We start from the raw sequence: 23,961 nt of genomic DNA, 5'->3' as shown, positions 1-23,961 counted from the left end.
CCCCTGTTACAGTACAGCCAGACTCCTAAGATCTTTAAATTATAGCATAACACAGTGAAGGGCAAGCAATACTTCTAACTATAAAAATATGTTGGAATATAAAACTTGAATACAATCAAACTGTAAGCATTGCTTAAAGTTTACTATATTGCCAGCCAAGTAATGCATTTTTGCAAAGGAAAAAAACCCAAGTGGTTATAAAATACTGGGTTTATAGTGGGAAGGCAGTGATTTTTCATAAGACTTTGATACTTCCAGTCAGCAAACACTCTGTCAGGGTGGTGGTAAGTTGCTCCAGGCATAATGTTTAATAATGTCTCCTCGCATGGTGGGAACTCTGATCTGACTGTCCATCACAGTAACATTACAGATTACACGGCAATCTATAAACAGTTTATAATAGGATAATTTGCAAATGCTCCACTAAAAACAAAGTGGAGCTTACACATGTGTCTCTTTTAACTCTGAATTATTTAGAATACCAAGAATAAAAAGTTTAATGATGAACAAACCAAAGATGGATTGTACACAATGAACTTTTAAAATATTTCAGTGAAGCATTAAAGCAGCTTTTAGTTCTGCTGGCAGTGGCTGAATCCTCCTAGGAGCTGTATTTGGAGTTGCAGCTGAGAGAACTCATGTTTGATAGCAAATTAGTTGTTAGACTGTTAATTTAGCTAAGAACAGATGTGGGTATTTGTTTTAGGGAGAGTTGTAAAGTTCAAGAGCAGAAATTTTCTGGGTGTGCTTGAAATAATGCAGGCAGAGGTAGCAGGGATTTCCTGCCTGAGTAATTCTTCCCTCACCTCTTCCAGATGAATCACTTGTGAAGAGAAAAGCAATGCCCATACTCCTCATGACTTGGGACTATCAAGTTCCCATTGTACTACACTACAACAATTCCCCTCTCTGCTACTGACATCCTTAATTCACGTCAGAGAATCCAGAGTGGCAGTACCTAAACAGCACCCTAGAAATCCTAAAGGAAAAAAGGTACAGGACAAGTAAAAATGAGTGGTCTCATTTTTCTCTGTTTGAAACATCTGTGCCCAGTTTACAGAACAAGATAAATTCTACTGTAGGTTTCAGCCTTGCATATGTCCCTGGAAGTGTTTAAGGCCGGGTTGGACAGGGCTTGGAGCAACCTGCTCTAGTGGAAGGTGTCCCAGCCCATGGCAGGGGAACTGGAACAAGATGGTCCTCAAGGTCCCTTCCAACCCAACACTGCGACTATGATTAGAGCCATGCAAGGTTCTGGCAAACTGTAGTTTATAGGGGACCATTTACTCCTGCAGCCTGGGATGAGACCAAGTAACACTGTAGGAAAATCCAGCTACCACTGCAATGAAGTAGCATAGAACAGGAATTCCCACCATTGCCACTCCATACAGTTTGGGAAGAAAGCATGCATTACTACCAAGTCAATCGAAATAGACGTTTTCAAGAGCCAACCCGTTAGAAAAGACACCGAAGCCACAGCAGAGGTTAGACTGCAGTTTAGTGACAAAGTAAATAAATATCTATACGTTCAGAAAGAAAATTCTTTTGTAGGACGAAACTGACAATTGTTTTCTGAGAAAATTTTTAAGTTGTTTTGAAAAAAACAAGAGTTACTACATGTGATGATAATGTTAAAAAGAAAACAACAACATCAAAGACAGAGTAAGCACATTTACTCTTTCCTTTCACATAAATGCACTTGCACACCACCATACACACTCTCCTTTGATGACTAGCATTTAACAAAGTGATTTCAAGTAAACATTAAAAATGTTCTTCTTCCTAAAAATCTTGAATCTCAAACACAAATCCAATTCTAACAATGAATATTATGGGTTTGGCCAGGCCCCCTGCAGAAAAGCTGCAGCTGTGTAAGACATTCCTACAGCTCAGCTGTTCAGTGTCCCTTCTTGCCACACCCATATATACATCAATCACATATGGGTCATTTGAGAATCCCTCATTGCTTTAGTGCACAGCCAGCCAGGGCAGCTAAATCTGTTTCTGCAACACGACTGTGATCTTGGTGAACAGCAGCTGAATGCTCTCATTCAGCTTGAGGGTGCTGTGGTGGGTGACACCCCAGCTTTTCCATCACTCACTCTGGCTCTCCTCCTTAGGGCTTTTTTCCTCAAGGACATAAAGTTATTTAGAGGCTCCTCTCAGACAGCAACAATTCAAGCAATTTTCTATATTGCTCACTCACAATCCTGATTCAGCTGTAAATAGATTTCCAGCTGAAAGTTCATGAATAGCACTTTTTAAGCTGCATTAAAGCTAGATAGATGCAGACTGGCATGCACTGATGCTATAGACTCCAAAGTACTGCACTATTATTCAGGTATTTTCCTGTGGCAGAAAACATGGAAATTTTGGAGGAGGGATGCTAACCCTGCTGACTCCAACGAAACAAACTCTCCAGGTCTCTGAATTTGGAAACATTTTCCAGTTGCAATTAGTATTGCAGAAACATGTGCTTACCTGCTAAAGGAAGAAGAAAACAGGACTGAATAGTAAACAGGGGAGACTCTGCATCAAGTGTCCAAGAGCCAACATGAAAATTCTTGACAGGTGATATAAACTGGTTGAAAAAAGTCAGGCCCTTATAAAAAAGTCAGCTCTGCAATGAAAGATGAACAAAAGAGTAGTGTTGTAAATATTGCTATTCTACAATATGTTTCAAGAGTGCACTAATAAACCCATAATGACATACACAGAAGTAAAATAAGCCCAATAATCAGTGCTGTTCTGCCTCACTGGTGACTCAAATATTTCTTCTTGCACTTTTCCCTTTTCTGTTTTTTTTTCTTCATGGGGAGCAATTCATTGGCACCAACATTAAGCTACACTTATCTCTAAAGAAGGCAAGAGAGTTTCCAGGGGCACAGACAGTGCAAGCAGTTCTGTGTCCCAGCATTAACGAGGTGACAGAAAAAGGTTTGAAACATGCTGCATGATCTACTGTGATCAGCTTTGAAAAGCAGATGTCCTGGATGCCCAGGAAAGTCTTAAATGCATCATTTAGAAATACTGGGAATTCTTCCTTTAGGGCTTCAAATGATGGGTGTAATATCACTGCCTGCCCTGGTCTGGTCTTGAAGTGCCCCTCTGAGGTGACTATTAACATAGTTAACAACTCCAGAGTGGATAGACTGGTGCAACACAGAATTAAGAATTATGTGAATTCTAACCCCAATATAAACACTTTCATAATTTAAAGATTATTTTTGCAAATAACTGGTCAATAAATATAGAATACTATTAGGAAAATCATATATGTGTGTGTCTGTGTGTGTGTGTGTATATGTACACACACACATACATATATACCATACACACAGATACACAGTGGTATTCACATGCATACACATTCTGAGTACAGTTCTTCATGCCTTGCACTTTGCACAGTCATTAGTACCAGCTCTAACACACTGCTAAATTTAACTAAACATACATAGATGTCCTTTATGGCTTAGTTCATCCTGGGTATAAACCACTCTTGTTTTGTGACATTCATACCCACTTTGCAAGGATGTGGCTGCACATGTTTAAAAATATGTATTTTAAAGTTAACCTTTCCTGCACTTGAGAGAGCTAAACAATCCCCTTATACTCCTACCTTTGTCTGCTCCATGGGTATCAGCTTCATTCTGTTACCACTTATTTTAGGCGAACTTAGAGATGTTAGCTTAAGTCCGAGCATTGGGCAAAGCTGGGCATTTTGCCTGCAATGCATTCAGGACCACAAACACAAGCAGCTCAGCAGAGAGCTGCAGAACTGGAGAAATCACTCTCGGTTGGAGGCTACAGAGCCTTGAACTGGTGTCCTGAGCACCTGGGCCAAGGTAGGGAAAGCAACCTCTCAGCAGCATGCGGGAGATAACACATAAACAAAATCGACATGAGGTGGTGCAAAAACACAAGGTACAAACACAGTCACACCAGAGCAACAACTCCTGTGGACACAGCTGGACACTGCATGAGTATATGAAAAACTGCTCTAATTGTATGAGAAATCCCACTGATGTGTTTAGGCCTGAGCAGCAGGCCTCAACCCAAGTTGACTTACAAGATGACCCTGGGCAATATGTGACTAACACCATCAGTATCATTTAGCTAAAAATAGATGACTAAGACGCTTATGCTAGCTGGCTCCTTTAGAAACTTTCACATAGTAGTTAGTTATCTCCAAGAAATGAATCATTTTAAGAAATTTCAAAACCGACATGAATAGAGACTTGTTTCTACAATATTTTACAGGAAACCCTCCCAGCCGAGGCCTGGGCTCTGTCTGGCCAAGTCTTGGCCCCTGCTGGTCAGGAAGCGTGCCCTCAGATCCAGGAGTCTCTGTGCTAAAAATATAATCAAGTCACTTCGACTTACTGATTTGGGCCTATAAAAGCTGGGCCCACTTTCGGGGTGAATTTGGAGACTTCACCTATGGGTGGACACACTGTGTAGGATTTTCCCAATTGCTGAGAAGGGTTCTGCAGGTCCTTGCTGTGAAACTGCCTCCAGCAGCGACTGCTGACTCTGGATGATGGTAAAGTATTTAGGCAAGTGGTGATATATCTTTCTCAATCACTATCCTTTCTCTTGTATAGTAATGATTTGGTGCATTACCTTGCTTATTTTTGCTTGTTGCTAAAGCCAAGTGCATAGTTTTACTGGATGTATCATTTTACTTTTGTGTTGCCTTAATATTCATAGTAAAATAAGACCATTCTTTCTACTGGTGTCTGTGTCCTTTAAATTGCCCCACTGTCCTGGGTTGCAGTGTATTCTATTACCATCCTCAGGAGCTGTTGAAACCAGGTGGGGCAGTGCTTCCTTGCCTCCTCCCCCCAGACTATCTTTCTGTTAATTGCCCATCATTGTCCTGCCACCTGACTCAGAGATAACTCCCTCCGGACTATCTTCTGTTAATGAGCCTAATCAACACTTTGCCTCATGACTCATTACCCCATTGTGAGATGCTCCACCCAGAGGGAGGAACCAAGCATCCCATTGTGGATATAATCTGGGACTCTGACCACCAGAGACAACCCTTCCCACTGGATTTCCAGAGGACAGGAGCTACACAGCCACCATTGGACTTTCTGAGGAAGAGCAGACTCTTTTACTACAGGATCACTGCTTCAGAGGACTGCAGCCACCATTCTACCAGACTGCTACCACCACCCTGCCTAACAGGGTGTCAGGTTGTACCTTGACTCTGTCAGTTTGAACCAGTGTTTTCTTTTACTTTTTTTCCTTTTCTTTAATTTCCATTAAATTGTTATTCTGACTTGGTGCCTCCCACTGGTTTGTTTTCAAACTAGTACACCCACCAACTGGCAGAACACCCACTGATTTCAGACAGATATTATTGACAAAGAGCACAATAATAGCTATTTGGTTCTCAAAAAATGAAGTGCTTATGCATATGAAAATAGTGTTTTGCTTGGAGAACCTGCTTTGACATTTCTATGCTAGCAGATTTTTAAAAATCCTCCATTTTGCCTATAACCAGTGATAATTTGATCAGTCAGGATAATAAACCTACATCATAGTGCTATTCTTTAGGATTTGAGGAGGTCATTTCAGAATAAAACTCCACTGCCTTTTTCACTTAAACTGACCTAAATTTGACAATTAAAGCTCAGCTATTCCATCAATGCAAGAATGAAGTATAAATTTTCAGGGTTTTTTAATTTGTGAAATACATTTATCTTGCTTTCATCTAATATTCAGTATATCCAAAACAATGTATAGGTTCAGCAGAAAAAGAGAATGCCTAAAAAAAACCCAACCCATGATGCTGTTGTACAGAAGTTCCAGGAGATTGTAATTAAATATTCCTTTCTCCAGCTGAGCAATCGGTGCAGCCTTTGGCAGATAAAGCAAATGAAGAATTCATTTGTCATCAAGTATTGATACCATCCCTTAAACCAGCATTTCCCAGAAGCAGAATTTCCGAATTGCATGACCGTTTTCTTGGGCACACAATGTTGGCCCAACCCTCTACTCCAGGGAAAGCAGCAACACAAGGCTCTCAGAAGGATCCCTGTTAATGACCCAAAATTACCATCAGGCTGTAGCTTTGGAGACCTCCTGACTACCACATAAAAAAACATGACTCCCGGGGTTTTTGGACCCTAAAGCTGCCACAAAATCTAGAGTCATCTCAAATTGTTCTGAGCCACATGGCAGTACAGTTTCCAGGTAAATTCTACATGTGAGGCAGAGGAAAAGATGTAGTGTGGTTACTGATGCTGTTTGGGAATTTGTTCAAAACCAAAATTTTACTCCTGGTAGAGGTGATAGTAGTCCAAATGTTATTGGACATACAATTTTATATGTATCCAAAAATAAAGGGCAAACCACAGGACCACTCCTCGCAAGTGCAGTACAAGTAATACAACTGCCCTCCTTTTCTAAGTGACTGTATTTTGAAATTAATTTATTTCAGTGGGTGCAATTGATTTCTCATACAACATGAACTTGCTCAGTGAAGGGAGTATCAGTTCTTCCTCAGTACTGACAACAAGAGCTGCTGTAAATCAGTATTTCAGTGTAGCTGACAAGAGCTGCCCCACTTATCATCTATTTCTCAGCCAGCTACAGCCTGAGAAATCGGTCACACAGACTCTAATTTTGGCTGTTACTGCGGATGTCTTTCAATTCAGCATGAGTGGCCAGCAAATAAGCCCTATCATTTCAGTGACTGCATTCCACAAAGGTGCAAGCCAAGTATCAAAGCTCTGGCTGCAAAAGGTGATTGCAATTAAACTCTAATCAGTCTGGCAGGCTGATGTGATCAGGGTCTGTTGTGTTAAAACCCACTGTGGCTCTATTATGAACCTTTTCCTACTGCAAAATTTTAATCTGGGGCTGCAATGACAGGGCAGTGTATTGATGGCTGGAGACTGAAAAGGCCTTGGTCACTACTTACAAAATTTTGCCAGGTCAGCTCAATCAACCACAAATGTGGAAAAAAAGTGCATGAAGAGTGAAATGAAAAGACATCAATATAAAATGCACCATCCATACTCTTAGCTTTATTCTTCAAGTTACATGCATGTAGTTTTTCCTTCGGGCTATCTCAGCTTTATTTCAATGGCCTCTTGTACTTCTGGCATTCCCCTCCCCTTCCATTTAACTAGTCAGCCTACAACTGGTATCAACACAAAGAACCACATGGTTCAGCCTATGATTGACTTCCCAAGCACCATGGTTCACTCTTCTTTCAAGCCTGTGAAAGACTTTTTCGTCTCTGTTTTTACCAGAGATAAAAAGATGACAGTATGTCTTCCGGGTTTTACATCCCTGATCTTTCTGTATTTCACTCTAATGGAATAAAGTTCTTACTATAAAATCAAATTATAACTAAAGGATGAATTGTGATGAGTTCTGGCCAGAGAATAAGATAGAAAAGCCCCTGTTGACTTTCCCTGGGGCAACACTGTACCTCAGACAAATAATTAGATTGTTTTTAAGGCTGACATTTCATAGCGGATTTTTTTTTTTTTTGCTGACAGCCTGTTTCTGTTGCATGTATTGCTGACTTTCTTTTCTGCTGCATTAGTGACACTTAATCTGCTTTTATATCTCTGAGGACATAAACTAATGAAGATTGCAACCTAAAGGAAATAATTCTCCTGAAAATCCTTCAAGCTACTCTTAAAAGAAGCCAGATGAAAAAGTTATAGAAAGCTCTGCAATAAAAAGTGTCAAATTTAACTCTGGAGACAAAGGGAAAGCAAGAATGTACTAAAAACAAAAACTAAAATTTAAGGGGCTGATTACAGGATTAACATGGTCTAAAAGCATCAAAATATCTCCCATCTTATCTCAGATTATGACTTTTTCAATACTCAAAGCTCCTACTTAAAACCTCTCTTCACACTCACAGCTCCAGGAATTCATATTTAGAATCTCTTTCATTCTTCACTTCTCATAAACTGACTCTTAAACATAAGGACTAACTGATCACAGGGAAAATCATGCACAGATCTCTGCCAGCTGCTTACATGGGTGAGAGTGGTGACACTTTGCAGAGAGCACCTAGTGAACTGCATTTCACAGCACCCCAAGTTTAATTCATATTCAGCTAAGTGAAAACATCTCGCAAGCAAAGCTTCCAAATTCAACTGCATCACTGACAGAATTTTCACACACTGCAACCAGGCTGTGAATTTAATCCTGGAGGTAGAAGAGCAACACATTTTTCAAGGGGTGAACTACAATTTAACAAAACAGATAGAAAATGTTGATGATGGCTATGTTCCTCAAATTCATAAATTCATGTTTTTATAGACATTTTTAAATCCTTCTGCACTGCCTTAGCTCTGCCTTAAGGAAAATCATAGAAAAATATTGAACCATTTCAGCAGGAAATGACTAGAAAATCCTATTTATAGTGTGCATAATTTGAAGTTAAATTCACCTTTGATGTATTAGTGCCTTGGTTTACAGGTTGTCCATTTACAAGTCTCATATGAAAGTCCATATCCCACAGTGATTTCAATAAAACATTAAAGCTTCAGGTTAACTCAAGAAGAGTTCTTGGATGGGTGGGCACAGCATAACTGGACACTGAAAGTTCCCTTTGAACTCTCCATGGGCTCTTTCAGGACAAAACAGAAAGGTCTCTTCTTATCTTCCATTAAAGCACTTGAACTCATGAATTTTTGAAGTAGCATTTGAAGGGTTTTACTGCTAGAGGATCCAGTGAGTGTAAACGAGGTCCTTTTGTAAGAATTTCACTTGAGAACCTGCTGGGTCTCCTTTGCTGGCTAGTTGCTTTAGGCATCTCGCAGACAAGAACTGTCGACTGCTTTACCCCTGAATTTGAAAACTGAACAAATCCAGGGAGGACATTTTGTGCAGCAGCCTAGCACTAGCTCTGCAGCAACACTTCTCTGCCCACCACAAAACAGAAGAAAAAAAAAAAAAAAAAGAAGGCAGCATTCTACTTCATCTTCCTTTGCTTTTGACTGAAATGCCAACATTTCTTATTGGTTTCCTTCCTCATTCCCAAGAACTGTGGGAGGTGGGAAAACAAAAAGGGAACATGTTAATTTGTCCTCCTATTCCTTCACAGTGGGGAGGTCCTGCCCAGAGTCATCCTCACTCAGTGAGCCCAGTGCTCAGCTTGTCTGCCAAGGTGTCACACCACATGTGGAAAACATCTTCAGGAATAGCAGTTTCCTATTAAGAACAATAGCCACCCTCTAAGGAGATTAAGACAGTGATGGATCCTGGGCAACTTGGACTCAAAGCCAGCTAAGAGAAACAAATCTCACCCTTTTCATCCAAGCCACCGCTCCTGGCCAGCAGCAAGCAAGCTTTGGAAGGAGCATGAGAAGAGGGGGAGAGAGGCATCTGACAGCAGAGCAGAGCCAAGAGTGACTTCCCGTGCAGCAGGAATTTATAGTCTGCATGGCAAAAAGTAACTACAAAGCCACAACCCACAAACCCCCTTGACAACTTTATCTGTCTCTTTTCACAGTTCTGTAGACTTTGCTGAACATGCTCTAAGGATCACCAAGGTTATCATGAACATCCCTACTCAAACCACCAGGCTTCTGGCACAGCACCTTTCAGGAATACACCTCTCACGTCTCTATTTTCAGAGCAGAGCTGGGCTTACTTATTCCCTCGGTGGGGATCACAAGCCTGACAATGCCAGAAATGGCACCAGATAGAGGCATACGCAGAGTACGTAGTGGAGTTTTACAAGAGATGCTCACAAGGCCCCAGTGGCAAACAAAAACTGTGAGTGGGTTACATGGATAGTACTCCACCGTCATGAATCCTGAAAACAGAAGTAATAGTCACTTGCATTTATTAGTATGACGGAAACAGGAAAAAAAATGAACATTAAGTAGGCAGTTCCAGTTCATCCTAAGCTCATCAGAGATGGCTTTTCAAGCAAAGAGAAATAAAATAAATGATGCCACTATTATCCCTTCTGCCCCTTCTCCTGCCCTACCAAAGCAAGGATGGCCGACGGGCTGTGTTTTATTGTTGCTGTGTAAATCCAGTGGTGTCAGCTCTGCTGCCAAGAGAGGTGAAGCTTGGCTGAAGCTGCCAGATGCATTACTACGATACTTTCTGCTTCAGCAGCCTTGCAGATTTTGAAGAAATGCAGCAAATAGCTGGAAGCAGCAACTTCTTGTATTTCCTCTGACATTTCTACCACATTCTCAGACTCAGATTCTGACTCTGCATGAGATGGCATCCACTTAGACAAAAGCTTCCCCAGGAAACCCAGAAATATGAGAACACAGCCTGCATCTGCTGCCATTCTCAGAGCACACACTGCTGCCGGAACCCCTTGAGAATAACAGGAGAAAAGGCTATAAAAGAAGTTTCTGCCTCCTCTCCAGTGAGGATGATATGCCTGCATATATTACTATGGGAGGAGACAGAGCAGGTCTCTCATCTCTTAGTTCACAAAGTCTGGGGAGATGTGAGTACAGGGCGTGGATTTCCACCAAGGTTGGCAAGTTCATGGCTCCATTGATCCTCCATAACTGAAACCAACCAGAGGCTGGATAAGCCATGCACCAAAGTTGGGACTTGGTGTGCTGGAGGCAGTATGTAGGGAATGCTTTTGTGGGAAATAAACTAACAAAAAAAGAAGAGCTAAAGAGAAGTAGCAGCAATTACAGGGCTATCACAAAAAGCACTTGGATTCAACTCAGCTATCTTTTTGAGCTTGTGCCATCACTAATTTATACTCCTACATTGCAAATATATGGGATGTAAAGACTGCCATCTCATCATGACCTCTCTGAACAGTTATGAGACACCCCTTGAGCCCCTAAACTATATTCAGATTCTCAGTAATGACTCAGTTGCAGAGCTATTCTCAGGGATTAACAACTGCCTGAATGGTCCTTCAGCCTCAGGAAGGGACACTTGCCAGTGACTCATCTCTGGAAAATCTCTATCATCATTAGTAACACTGGGAGAGGAGTATCCAAAATTGTGTTATGCTGGATTTTTTTTTAAAATTGAGTACATAAGGTATTCTTCTACTGATGTCAACAGTACTGGATCAGGACACAGGTTATCATGAGACCACCTAAAAGAGCCTGTGGCTCTGGGAGAGGAGAAGTAAATTCCACATTCCTTGCACTGGGTGAACCCCTCATATACCTCGAGTGCCCAGTTGAGATTTCAACAAAGGTATTTACAACCATTCACAAAAGCACACTACACCTTTGGAATTTTTGTTTAGTTTTGTGTCTGTTACCTTGCAGTTCATGCTTGCCTGTTTTCCATGTTACTTGATGCAAAGAACATTTTCTTTACAATTGAAAGGAGGGCATCTTCCACATATTCCTGGATCTGGGACTGTCAGAAACTCTGCACCCCTGGGTAGCAGACAGACCCTGAGCTAATGAAGCATTGAAACACATTCTTAACTAATTTTAAACGCAGTAGCTGTACCACTGTAACCCAAACTGGCCATTCTCCTTTGTTTCCAGATAACCTATCAATGTTCCAAAACTGACTGTGCTGCAAAGATACAGGATTTGATCCTGAAAAAGCATGTGTGCTGAAATGTTTGGCAACCAAGTTCTAAGAAAGTCTCTGAAGAGAAGTGTGAAACGAGAGGGAGAGGATTCTTAAGGTTTTCAAGCAGTTAGAGGCTTTGCTTAGGGGTCGATTTTGTGACCAGGCTATTTAGTAGTATTAATCTTCAGCAATTTGTGTTCACAATACAAGTCATTTGGCTGTCTGCACTGAGTGGAGAGACAGCAACCTGTCAATGGCAGAGAAGCTGCACCACTCCAAGCAGAAAGATGGCAAGGATGCAGCTCAATTCTTTCCTCCCTTTATTTCCCTCCTAGTATCTTCTTTTCTCCAACCCTCCTCTCCCCCACCAGTTCTTCTGGAGGGGGGAAGGAGATCTACGTGCACTTCAGTGTGCTTAAAGAGCAAATTATATTTTTGATCTAATTACTTCCTGAGTCTCTGTAGTAGCAATCTGTCCTCACCCCAGACAGAAGGCAACGGCTGTTGCACAGCTGCTCTGGCATCAGCAGTGCTGGCAGATGAACAGCAGGCAGGTGTGATGTCAGTTTGGCTCACCAGCTGCAAAGAAATCAAGGAAGAAATCCCTGCCTATTGCAGAGGGGAGTGTGATTTGGAAGCTGTTCCTGCAGAGTGGGTGGTGGTTTAATCAGAGAAAAGCCTAATGGACAAGTCCACTAATTCTTGGATTGTGCCAGTTGGCACCAGGCATTTATCAGAGGACTGAAGGAGGCTCTCAGATCCTCATTGGCATCTAGCTGCCATGGTTGTGGGCATACAAACACGAATGCCTCAGGATCATCTTGAGGGCGAGACTGATATTAGATGAATTAAAGATAAATAACCTTACCACAAAAAGAAGGTAATAAAAGGAATTCATCAATATAAAGAACAACCTAAGACTTCTTCCTCATTCTCCTTCTGCTTCACTTGATAAAGCAACAAGTTATCTTGGACCACCCAACAGGTTGCCAACTTGTTCCACAAAAATTCCAGCTTTTTAAAATAAAACCCTTTTCAGTCTGGGTGGTGGTGTCTTTTGCTTACCCATTTTCATTTGCCAGGTTGGCCTCAGAGACTTTCACTGTCATGTTGTCATTCCTACCAAAATTTCCAAGACCATTGAAATTTTCACACACAAATGGATGGATGAGTTTGTTTCCAGCAAAGGAAGAGTTATGACCTCCTGAGAGTACACAGGCCTCCTGCTACTAACACGGCACTCTGTGAGCTTTGGAAGCCTGTATGAAGGCACGTGGCAAAAAAGACACTCAGCCTCAAGCATCAGCCTCTCACCAGGCAAAATAGAGGAAAAGAGCTGATAGAAAAACAACACTGAGCAATTTAAAGGTGAACATTTTGCAGACTAACACATTATCCAAGCTCACAGGAACCCTCCAGCTCTGCCAAAACAGTTAAATCCATTTAACTAAACCAGCCTAAGCTTCTGCTTGGACACTGTCAACCTATGCAAACAGATCCCTTAGTGGCTGCAAGCAGGAGGGTTAAAGCAGTCACCAGCCTGGGGATCCCTCCTGCCTGGGCAGAAGTGTTACAGCGGGGATACTGTAACACGCCTATATCAAACCAGGAGTCCTGTGGAAAAGAAATATATATGGACAGATTCTTGGTAGATGTTTCAGAGATGTTTATTTCTCCAGCTGCATGGCCGGGGCTCTGCTGAGGAACTGTTCCAGTCATGGGACCCGAGGGTCCTTGCCCACGCAGGGGAACACAAAACAACCAATGGGAACGAGGCTGACCAGGGGCAGGGAAACCCCGTGCGTCCCCTCAGGGCCCCTCTCCCAGGGCTACATGGCCCTGAGGGGGGGGAGACCCTGACACAGAAGAGCAGCAGCCACAGCAGAACTAAGACAGCCACCCTCACTGAAGCATCTCCCATCCATGGTTTAACCTGAGTTTTCTGATTTTACCTCAACTGGTTCTGTTCTGCTAAGCAGACACATGCAAGACTAACTGCTGGCAAAGGGGCACTACCAAACAGCCAAGGCAAAAGGGACTCTTCATATTTTAACTGGAAGCAGTAGTTTGAAAAGTCAGTGGCAGTGCAGCACCTTTGCTGTGCTTTATCTCAGTCATACATCAAAAGCCTCAATGCAATTTTCTGATGGGGCAAGAAGAACACAAACCTACGAGCTTTTTAAACACTAGCTCCACAGCCCTGTTGCAAGCAGGTGACAACCCTGTGCAAGTAGTAGGAGTCATTTTAAACCTGAACAAAACCTGCTTCTTCAACAAAAGATGATACAGTTAAAGAGTGTTCCAGCTTCCAGTGGAGATCCGATATGACAAGTAACTGAAGAGCAACACAATTTAGATTTTAGATCCAGTGGCACAACCCAACCAGATCTTGCTATGTATGAAACCAAACTCTGGAAAATCTTACAAAATTACAATAGCAAAAATTAGATGATAACTGAAGAAGAGGAAGAATCTGGGTATCAGGGCATACTATGCAGCTTGTTGAATCTGCGATGGTGGACAATATCAACCAGTAAGAGCTCTAACCTTCACCAAATGCTATCGCCTAACCTCTGCTGAATTAGAGAGCACTGTTCCTCCACTCCTTCCCAGCAGGTCAGAAAACAATGCTAGGAAGCTGCCAAGTGTCTAGGCAAAGCAAACTAAGAGGGGAAAACCCCAAAAAACTAACCCCAAACCTGAAAGATGCTCAAAAGCCTGCACAAACCTAAGCATCATTTCTTAGACTTTTAACTCAGGGAAAACTCTCTCTGACCTTCAAGGGCAATCATACTTCAATAAAAATTAACTGCAAGTCAGGCAATTTTTCCCCCAGGCTTGATTGAACAGGCTCCTAAGCATTTACAAGATAGCTTAAAAGTAGCTGTATTGAAAGACTTAGAATCCTTATTTCTTGGGGTTTTTTGCATTATTCAAACTGTGGAACCTCAGTCACAGACTCACAGACCAAAATCTGACAGCGGTAGGTGCTGTAGAAGGCAGCTGTGGGAAGGCAGCACAAAAAAAGATAATTAAGCATTAAGCAAAAAGAGAAGCACATGTTCTCCCAGGATACATTCTAGACACAATCATATATGGGTAACTAAAGAACAGTGAAAGCGTTTCCACAAAATTTCACAGCAGCAAGCCAGATGACTCAAACCTCAAAACTCCTATATCCCTTCATTTTCAAACAATGAGGGAGAAAAAGGCATTACAAGATGTCACAAAAGGCTGGTAGACTCCATTTATACCATGCTGAGTCAGCATCTCACTGAATACCAAAGATGTCACTGAGACGATGATAAGGCAGTGGTTCCCAAGGAAATAAGGGCCAGATCCTTGGTGCTACATTCCCCACACAGGGTCAACGCAGCTTTTTTTACTCCTCAGCAGCACTTTACTTAAAGGTAATGTCTTGGGGTGATTTAATGATAATACTGTATTCCTCTATCATCTGCTTATCACCCAGAAATGGGTCCCACAGCTTTAACTGGGTCCAAGAGAGGGGGGAGGAGAACCCAGGCAAATTCTTCAGTGCAGTTTGTGTTCAAGGACTCACACACTCCCCCGCGTTCTCACTGCTGCAGAGCCAAGGAAGCACCTTCCTGCTTTTTAGCTAGCCTGTTAGCTGAGGCAAGAAATTCTTCCTGGGACTGTGGCTTCTTCTTCTTCTTCTTCTTCTTCTTCTTCTTCTTCTTCTTCTTCTTCTTCTTCTGGAACTGTTCAGCTTTGCTCTGGTCCAAAACACCAGAACATCGCAAGGAGCCCCGCACCACAGGGGAGGCCCTGGGATGCCACACCCCAACTCCAGAGGACCTCAGGAGAAGCTGAGCAGGACTCTAAAAACATCCACCATCTTTCTTCACAATGAGAAGGTTTATTACCTAACATTATTCTTTTTTTCTTCCTCATGCCTGCATGCACCCTGATCATTAAATAAACAGGGATTTTTTTTTACTTTCCTCCAAGAAACTCCTTTCCAACCTGTGGGGGAGGGGCTGCCAAAACCTGCCTTCCATTAGAGGACACATTCATCTCAGGACATATCTTCCTATTTTGTCTCAAACTGAGACAGGTAATTAAAAAAATTAGTTCCCTGCCTCGAAGTTAATTCTGAAGCCTCAGAAGAAGCTGAAAGACTACTATGAATACTGTACGACTACTATAAAATCCTGGGGTTTCCTTCCACTTGTTTCCTCTATATACACACCAGAAATACCCTGATTTTGCAGAAATATTCATGGGATGATATTTGGTAGTTCTCACTTCCTAATTAAAGGGCAGGAGAAGAGAGGCAGTCTTTCTAAAAGGTTTCATTTCTGTCACAACAGTGATGCTCAAGGAAATGAAAAAAAAAACCCAGACAAACAAAAGGAGCCCTCACAAGTGAAAGACAAAATCAAAGCCAAGGGAACACTCCCTCCCTCCCAGCTCTCCAAGTCCATTTTCTTCAGGCATGGAGCAGTCTGTAGGCAGGCCTTCAAGAACTGATTTAATATGCTGCCTTTCTAACGTGGTGGGATTTGACCAGACATTTTCAAGTTTTGCCAAAGAAAAAAATGCAAGAGCCCCTCTTGCCCTGTCTGTCCTACTACAGTCACAGAAACAAGCTGGGCTGAATCTGGCTTGATATTAAAAAAGAAGGGTGTAAGTGCACTTTATTTCCCTTCATAGTCATCTTCAAGCCTTGAAAACTTGGGTCAATTCCTCTTAGTACATATTTGTTTCTAATCTTTACCAAATTTGACTTCCACCTTGGGACAAAGCTGAGAAAAAGGAGACAGATAAAGGCTGGAAGAGAATGTGAAATCACCTGTAAAATGAGAGATTAACACAGATGCCTTTGTGTTCATGGAAAACATATAAAGAAATGCGACAGGGGAGAAACTGCTAGGGAACCGTGAAAGCACAGCTAACAGCAGACTGCAGGAGGCAGTAGGCAAACGCACCGGAGGGAGCCAAGGGTTTTTGATTCAGTAAAAAGCTCTGCTTGTTTCTATTGGAGCACAAATATTCTGTGTGGAACCAGAGGACCTTCAGACCTGGTATTCCCATAAGAGGAAGGTTCTTCCCCCAAGATGGCATTAAGCCAGACTGGCTTCAGGCCCAAACACAAAGGCATTTTGGTGGCTGAATCAGAAATAACTGAAACAAAGGCCAGATTTCTGTTCTCCAGCAAAGGTGGTGGGTTGAATCAGTGACTTTTTAAACTGCTTAAGCTTCAGGGTGACTTCAGAAGACTCAGGTTTTCCTGGGAATCCTTTCTGTCCTTGTTTCCTGCTGCCACTGTCCCCCACTGCACAACCTTGCTGGGACAAGTCACAAGGTCATTGCTGCACCCAGCCGTGCTGTGCTGGTATCTATCTTCCACTAAGGCACCAGAGAGCTGCACTGCACATCACTTAGGTGAGATACAGCAGGGCTAGCCAATCTGCATCCCTCCCTAAATTATTCTATGCATAAAAAAACATAGTAAATATTTCCCTTGTATTTTTTCAGGCTTACAATATTTGCTCTTATATCTAGCAGAAAGTAAAAGCCTAGGAACATGACCTAGTACTCTAATTCACATGATTTTATCTTTTGGACTGTTGCACAGTTCTATTCATTAAAATGGGCAACAGACAAGCGTAATCCCAGAGAGTAATAGGTTTACTGTAGAAATTTACAGTTCTTACGTAGAAGACACCAAAACGTAATCAGAGAGAGTGGGGAAAAAGGAGGGATGGGAAGCAGGACAGCGCCAAGATGTGGTTGTCAGTGCTGCAGGATTCAGCTAAAGCACAAGATAGCACTGCCGGCATGGAAAAGCTCCAAGGAAGAGGGCACATGGTACTGCTGTACCTAAAAACTCAGTGCTGAATAATCGACACCTTTGGCTATTCTAAATGCACAGGCATCGCTCAACTTCTCCGCACTCACTGACTTCTTACCCAAGCACTCTTCTAGAATTCACCCAAGTCTGCAAAATGATAGTGCAAGCCCCAGTCCATCACACTCCCTCAGCAGCTACAAAGCAAGACAAGAGCACTGAGATCTGTTTGCATAGGGGCTGGAGTCCCTGTTCCCAGACATCTTCTCTCACCACCCAGAGCCACAATCCATTTAACTTCCTCACAGTAAGCCAAAACCATCATAAATTAAGTGTACAGGTGTAATGCTCCCATGTAACCACTAGACGGCAATAGCCTATGAAGAGTCTTACATCACCCTAACATCCTGGGACATGATTGGTGGACTGAAAGAACCAATGGGAAGGAGAATGGGGGAAATGATTGGACAAGAACGCTTCCCAAAATGAGCCAATGAGAAGATCCTAAAAGGACCAATAGGAAAGCAGATTGAAAAATGAACCAATCATGGTGAACCAGAGACTATAAGAAATCTTGTGGGGTTTCACCCCCACGTCCTCCTACCGTTACCTTAGCATAGGGGGAGCACCCAGCCTTTTTAGAGTGCTGATCTTTTCCGCTTTGTCGTTGGGGTCTTGGGCCTATCCTGGGTCTCCGCTTCCAGTTGGAGTTTGTGTTTCAATAAATCAGTTAAACCTGTTCAGGTGACTGACTGTTAATTTCAACTTGGTGCTGAAACCCGGGAAGCCACGCCCAGAGGCAGTCCCAAAGAAGGATGAGGACAGGGAGACGGCCTCCAGCTGATTTCAACTGCCCGGCTTTGGACTTCTCTGAGACCATGGAAGGTTCGCTGGCTAATACCCAGGAGACAGCTGGAAGCCCAGCAAACCAGAACCCTGCAGGGGGGTATATCCCCGTTGATGGACAAACTTCCGAGAGAGAGCGGGGCTCGTGGTAGGCGGTGAGTATCGTGAGTAGGGTATGGTAAAGAGAGTGCGAGCGAGACTGTGATGTGAATGAGATGCGGGCTGTACCGTACAGACCCCCAAAGTGAGTGCAGACCCCTGAGTACCACGGTTACGGTTCTCTGCGAGGAGCCTGGCCAGAAAAGGGGGAAGCAAGTGGAAGCGAGCGTGGCACTCCGAAGGGGGGGCATGAGTGAGTGGATACTCCAAAAGGACCTGTGGAGCGGGAGACGGAGGAGCACTCTCTTTTAAACTGGCCCTTACCTGAGTAGGCTCTCGTTCTCCCAGGTGGAAGCTCCTAGGGGCATCTTACCTAAGGCCACACAACACTGGGTATAAGAGAAAGGTTCACGAAGGATGTCTGGACTTCAGGAGGCTCTCTTGAAAGCTGTTTATTGCATAGGCAAAGTTACACCATTTCAGGGAGTGGGTATCCAGAGCCAGCCCTACAGCTGTCAGCTACAGCTTGCAGACATACCTGAAGCCCTTTTCTGTTCAAGTTACAAAGCAGAGTATCTTAATACATAACAACCAATAAGCACCATACACAATACCTTTACATTTGCCTATAGCCTATCATAGCTACTACCATTACCATGTTATAGTCATTATTATCCAATCACAAGAGTAAGTATGTTACAATTTAAGCTTACAATGGAAAATTCTCAGACCTCTCTTCTTCTTGCTACATCGACATTTCTTGTTTGCCTGCGATAGCTCTTTTTGGTAAAAACATGTTTTCTATTTACTTACGCTCTTCTTGAGAGTTATTTACTTGGTGAAAAACATGTCTTTGTTTGTAGTCACATACCTTTGTCCTAATCATAAAAATCTCCTTCCAACTCATCTCCAACCTTTGCCTTCTCAGTTATTCAGTGCTCAATGTTTCAGCAAAACATTTTTTATTCTATATCAAAACTTGCTTTCATTTCTATCTCATCCTTAGTTTCTACGTTCAGAGATCTTTCTGCCAAGCCTACATATCTGTGAAACTTTCTTACCAAACTTTCATCCTCTCCAACAATTGGGGGTCCGTGATCACCACCTATCCTCCTACTGGAGGCCTGTGCATGGGGCAAAGGAGGAGAGGTTGAAGTGTGGTCACAGGGTGTAGACACCTGGAAGGTTAGAGGGTTCCTCGGTGAGGGTCTGGGCAGCTGACCGACCCAAGTCATGGAAAGACAACCGAGGAATTAGGACCCTCAGGGCGGAGGTATAAAAACTTTCAACTGGAGGCCCACTTGAAGTGTGGCCACCGGATGGGAGAGCTCCTCACTAGGCAGGGTGGGGAAAACAAGATAGGGCCAGACCAAGGGGGACTTAGGACCTCAGTTACTGGCTCTGTGTGCAAGAGCCAAAGGGAAGGCTGACTGGGGGAAAGATTGCCTCACAGCACGGTGATGAGGGCCAGAGGGTGTTCCCAGGACTCCAGGTTAGGAGTTCCTGGGGTGTGCCACTGGGGCATGGGGCCACCAGCTGAGAGAAGACCCCTCACTCATTAGGAGTGGGAGGGAAATTAGAACCCTGCCAGCTAGGAACTACATCTTTTTCTTTTATAAAGTGATATTAAGTTCTTAGTTGGTGTAATTAGTTTGTGTTTGGGGTGGAGTGCGTTCCAACGTGAGGCCGGAGCAAGCCAAAAGTCCTTGGACCACTCGCTGAGTGAGGCGGTTGAGCAAGAGTTCAGAAGACTGCCACCATTATGATTCAATTATGTTCAGGCAGCCATTTAATTTCTGAGATTAGAGCACCATTTTGTGTTGAACGCATTTCCTTTGGCCTTCCTTTGGTTAGCTAGGTGTCATTTTGTGGTGATTTGGTTCTGCTGATGTCAATCACTTTGGGTGAGGGGTGGTCCTCACCCAGAGTGAGTGTTGATGTAAGGGAGAGGTCGTTGTAGGAGTGATCAGATTTGGGTTGGTGGCTGAAGCCATTTTGTGAATAAGTTTGAGTCCTGTTCTGACAGGGCGTTATCTTTTCTGTATCTGTGTGGGTAGTTTATTAAAATCTTGAGTGGACATCTATACTGGGGCGCCAGTTTGCATATTGATTGTGTTTCAGGCGCACTGTGTGATAATTTCCTTCTAAGTGACATCTGGGAAGAGGCCTTGTGTGAGAAATAACTAAAGTGAGTAATTCATTACCTATGTTGTAGGTAAGTATTTCTTTTCTGTTTATAATTTTGGTTATTTCTCTTGATTATTGTATTTGCCGGAGGCTGTCATTTCATTTTCCGTCAATCCATTCTCAGTTTCATTCTTTATTATTGATTAGTAATAGATTTTGTTTTCCCACAACCTTATTAGTTTTCCCATGGTACCATACAACAGTTACTTGCTTCCAATTTTTATTTCTGTTTCCTCCACCCTCTCTTTTTGTATTGTAAGTTTGTATAAATATCACCCCCGGGAGTTAAAAGTTACAAGTTATAGTTAAAGTGGTTGTTACTGTTGTGGATATAAACATGGGACAATGTGCAGGCAAGGCCCCACATAAGGGCAAGCAGGGCAAATCAAGAGGAAAGGATATTCCACCTAACAGTCCTTTGGGAGGAATGTTGGAAAATGGGGAGAAAGAGGGAAAAACAAAAAAATTGGATAAAGTAAAAATGGTACGATTCTGTGTGGAGGAATGGCCTAGAGAGGTGATTCAGGAGGGATCTGTGCATTGCCCATGGTAGGGTTCTAAAGTGGCTGTGTAAAGCTTTAAATAAGTATGTTAACACCCGTCAAAGTCCCAGTGATGAGGAAATCAAGATATGCGGCCTGTTGGCTGAATTAAGGGTCTTGGCTGAATGAAGGGTCTAGGGGTGAAGGGGCAACGGTGTATAAAGTTGTAAATAAAGAGGCTAAAGAAGAGAATACCTAGAAGAGAATGGGACCCCCTTGACTATCTCCCACCTTCTCCACCCCCTGCAACTCTCGTAATCCCTCCCACCTGCACCCCCAGCAGCCCCCTCCGTAGTCTCTTCTCCCCATCTGGGGGCTGCAACATCCCCTTCTTCCTCTTCCCTACCAGCAACTCCCACTTCTCCTGAACTCTTGTCATCATCCATAACCACTGTCCCTCCTAAACTCCCACCCACACCTGAAGATAAAGTTCTAGAAGGAAGTGCCTCTTCTAGGGCCCTGAAGGAGGCCAGTAGACGGGCCTGTAATTGTAAGAAATTGGATAATTCACAGGGAAACTCAAGTGAGGTAGAAGGGCATCAATATAATATGAGACTTAAGGCAGCAAAATGTGAGGCGAGTGAAAAGAAAGAAGAAAGGTTATTCCCCTTGAGGGAAGTCCCTATGGGAGAGATGAGGGGGGGACTTGGCTTCATCAATGCACCATTGACTGTCTCCAAAGTCAGAATTTTTAAAAAGGAAATTAAAAGCTTGCTGGAGGATCCGGTTGGTATTAACCACCAGGTAGACCAGTTTTTGGGGCCAAACATTTATACATGGGAAGAGTTGAACTCAATTATGGGTATTCTGTTTGCCCCCGAGGAGATACAATTAATAAGGACAGCTGGTATACAGATTTGGGAGAGGGAGAATCAGCCAGGATCCCCAGGTGAGGAAAAAATGCCGCTAAACACACCTAATTGGGACCCAAATAATGAGATTGGATGAAGAAATATGAAGGATTTTAGGGCCCTGATAGTTAAAGGAATACAAGAGGCGGTTCTGAGGACCAGTAACGCTAAGCTGGCATTTGACTGTCAACAGGAAAAAGAGGAAACACCTAGCATTCGGCTAGCTAGACTAAAGCGTAATTTTCAATTATATTCAAGTGTGGACCCTGAAAGTCCTGAGGGTCAAGTAATCCTAGAGGTACAATTTGTAACCAGATCATGGCAAGATATACGGAGGAAGTTAGAACAGGTAGAGGATTGGCAGGAAAAAATGTTGAATGAGTTGTTAAGGGAGGCTCAGAAAGTATATTTAAGGCAGGAGGAGGAGAAAGCAAAATCAAAGGCAAAGATCATGGTAACAGTGCCTAAAGAAAGCAGAGAGGAAGGAAGAAAAAATTTGAAAGGAAAGGAAGGTAGAGAGGAGTTGAAATCATGGGAAGTGCAGAGAGGCCCGTATGGAGGGGAAGATTATTATTGTTATTACTGTGGCAAAAAGGGACGTATCAAAAGGCAATGTGAAAAATGGAAGAGGAATCAAAAGGTTTTTAAAGAATCACAAGGAGAAACAATTGAAGATTAGGGGTGTCAGGGGCTCTACCCCCTCGGGAAATCCTTTGAACATCCTGTAGAGCCCTTGATAAAATTACAAGTTGGTCCCCAGGGGGAAGAATTTGAACTTTTAGTGGATACCGGGGCAGCTAGAACTTGTGTTTTAAAAGTAGCAATAGGTTGTAAATCAAGTGAAAAAAATTGTAAAGTAAAAGGGGCGAAGGCAGAACTTTTTGAAGTGAAGATAATAGAAGAGGTGGTCATAAAAGGGAATTAGAGAGAAGGCTACTGCAATTTATTGTATAGGCCAAGGTTAGGTTGCAATTTGTTGGGGAGGGACCTTGGTCCAACTGGGAGTAGGGGGTGATACTCCATGAAGGAAGAATGGTGGCTAACTAACACCGATAATAAGAAACTTAATACAGGAAGGGATACTGGAACCCTGCATATCACCCTATAACACTGCAGTAATATCAATAAAAAAGCCAAATGGAACTTACCATTTAGTACAAGACCTGAAAGAAATAAATAAACACACTTTATCCAGGTATCCAGTCTATTAAGTAAATTACCATCTGATCGTAACTGGTTCTCAGTAATTTATTTAAAAGACACTTTTTGGGCCTGTCCATTGGCAGAGGACAGCCAAAATTGGTTTGTCTTCGAATGGGAAGATTCAGATTCAGGGAGAAAACAACAGCTTTGGTAAACCCGTCTGCTGCGAGGGTTCACTGAATCCCCAAATCTATTTGGACAGGCCATAGAAAAGCTATTACAACAATTTCGACCATCAGACAATGTGCAGATCCTACAGTATGTAATGATTTGTTAATATCTGGAGAGAGGGAAGAACCAGTTAGGAGAATGACTACTGGATTGTTGAACATTTTGGAGAGTGTCGAAGGATAATTACAATTTGTAGAGAAAGAGGTTACCCATCTAGGACACATAATTGGGAGTGGATATAAAAGATTAAGCCCGGACCGCATTCAGGGAATAATATCCTCGCCAGCACCAAAACAAAAAAGGGATATAAGAAAATTATTGGGATTAACTGGATATTGTAGATTGTGGATACGGGAATACACTGAATTGGTTAAATTCTTCTACAATAAGTTAGGGGAATCAGAGCCTTTTAATTGGAGTGATGAATATAAAAACAGCTAACAAATATGAAAGATGAATTAATTAGAGCCCCGGTTTTAAGTTTACCAAATTTGGAAAAACTTTTTGATATGTTCACCGATGTTGAAGAGGGAGTGGCTTGCAGGGTTCTCACCCAGGATTGGGGTGGGATCAGGAAGCCCATAGCATACCTATCAAAACTACCAGACCCGGTGGTCAGAGGCTGGCCAACTTGTCTGCAGCCTGTAGCTGCCGCAGTGGCACTAATAGAAGAAGGCTTTAAGTTGACTTTTGGGGCAAAAATAAGAGTACACACCCCGCATGACATGAAAACAAT

The 23,961-nt window shown here is 42.7% G+C and overlaps 1 protein-coding gene across 2 annotated transcripts in view; it reads right to left on the bottom strand.

Moving 5' to 3' along the window:
* The window catches only part of PRR5 (proline rich 5), a 98,097-nt gene that overhangs the window by 61,850 nt on the left and 12,286 nt on the right, over positions 1 to 23,961 (bottom strand). The window contains exon 2 of one of the 2 annotated variants that reach the window (XM_032106838.1): positions 2,482 to 2,620. The exons of the other annotated variant lie outside the window; for it this stretch is intronic. The gene's annotated coding sequence lies outside the window, so the exon portion shown is untranslated. The remainder of the gene's footprint in view (positions 1 to 2,481; positions 2,621 to 23,961) is intronic. 2 annotated transcript variants of the gene reach the window in all.

This window comes from Corvus moneduloides, chromosome 4, assembly GCF_009650955.1.
Source record: "Corvus moneduloides isolate bCorMon1 chromosome 4, bCorMon1.pri, whole genome shotgun sequence".
Taxonomy (NCBI): Eukaryota; Metazoa; Chordata; class Aves; order Passeriformes; family Corvidae; genus Corvus; species Corvus moneduloides.
This window is presented reverse-complemented; position numbering and strand designations above follow the sequence as displayed.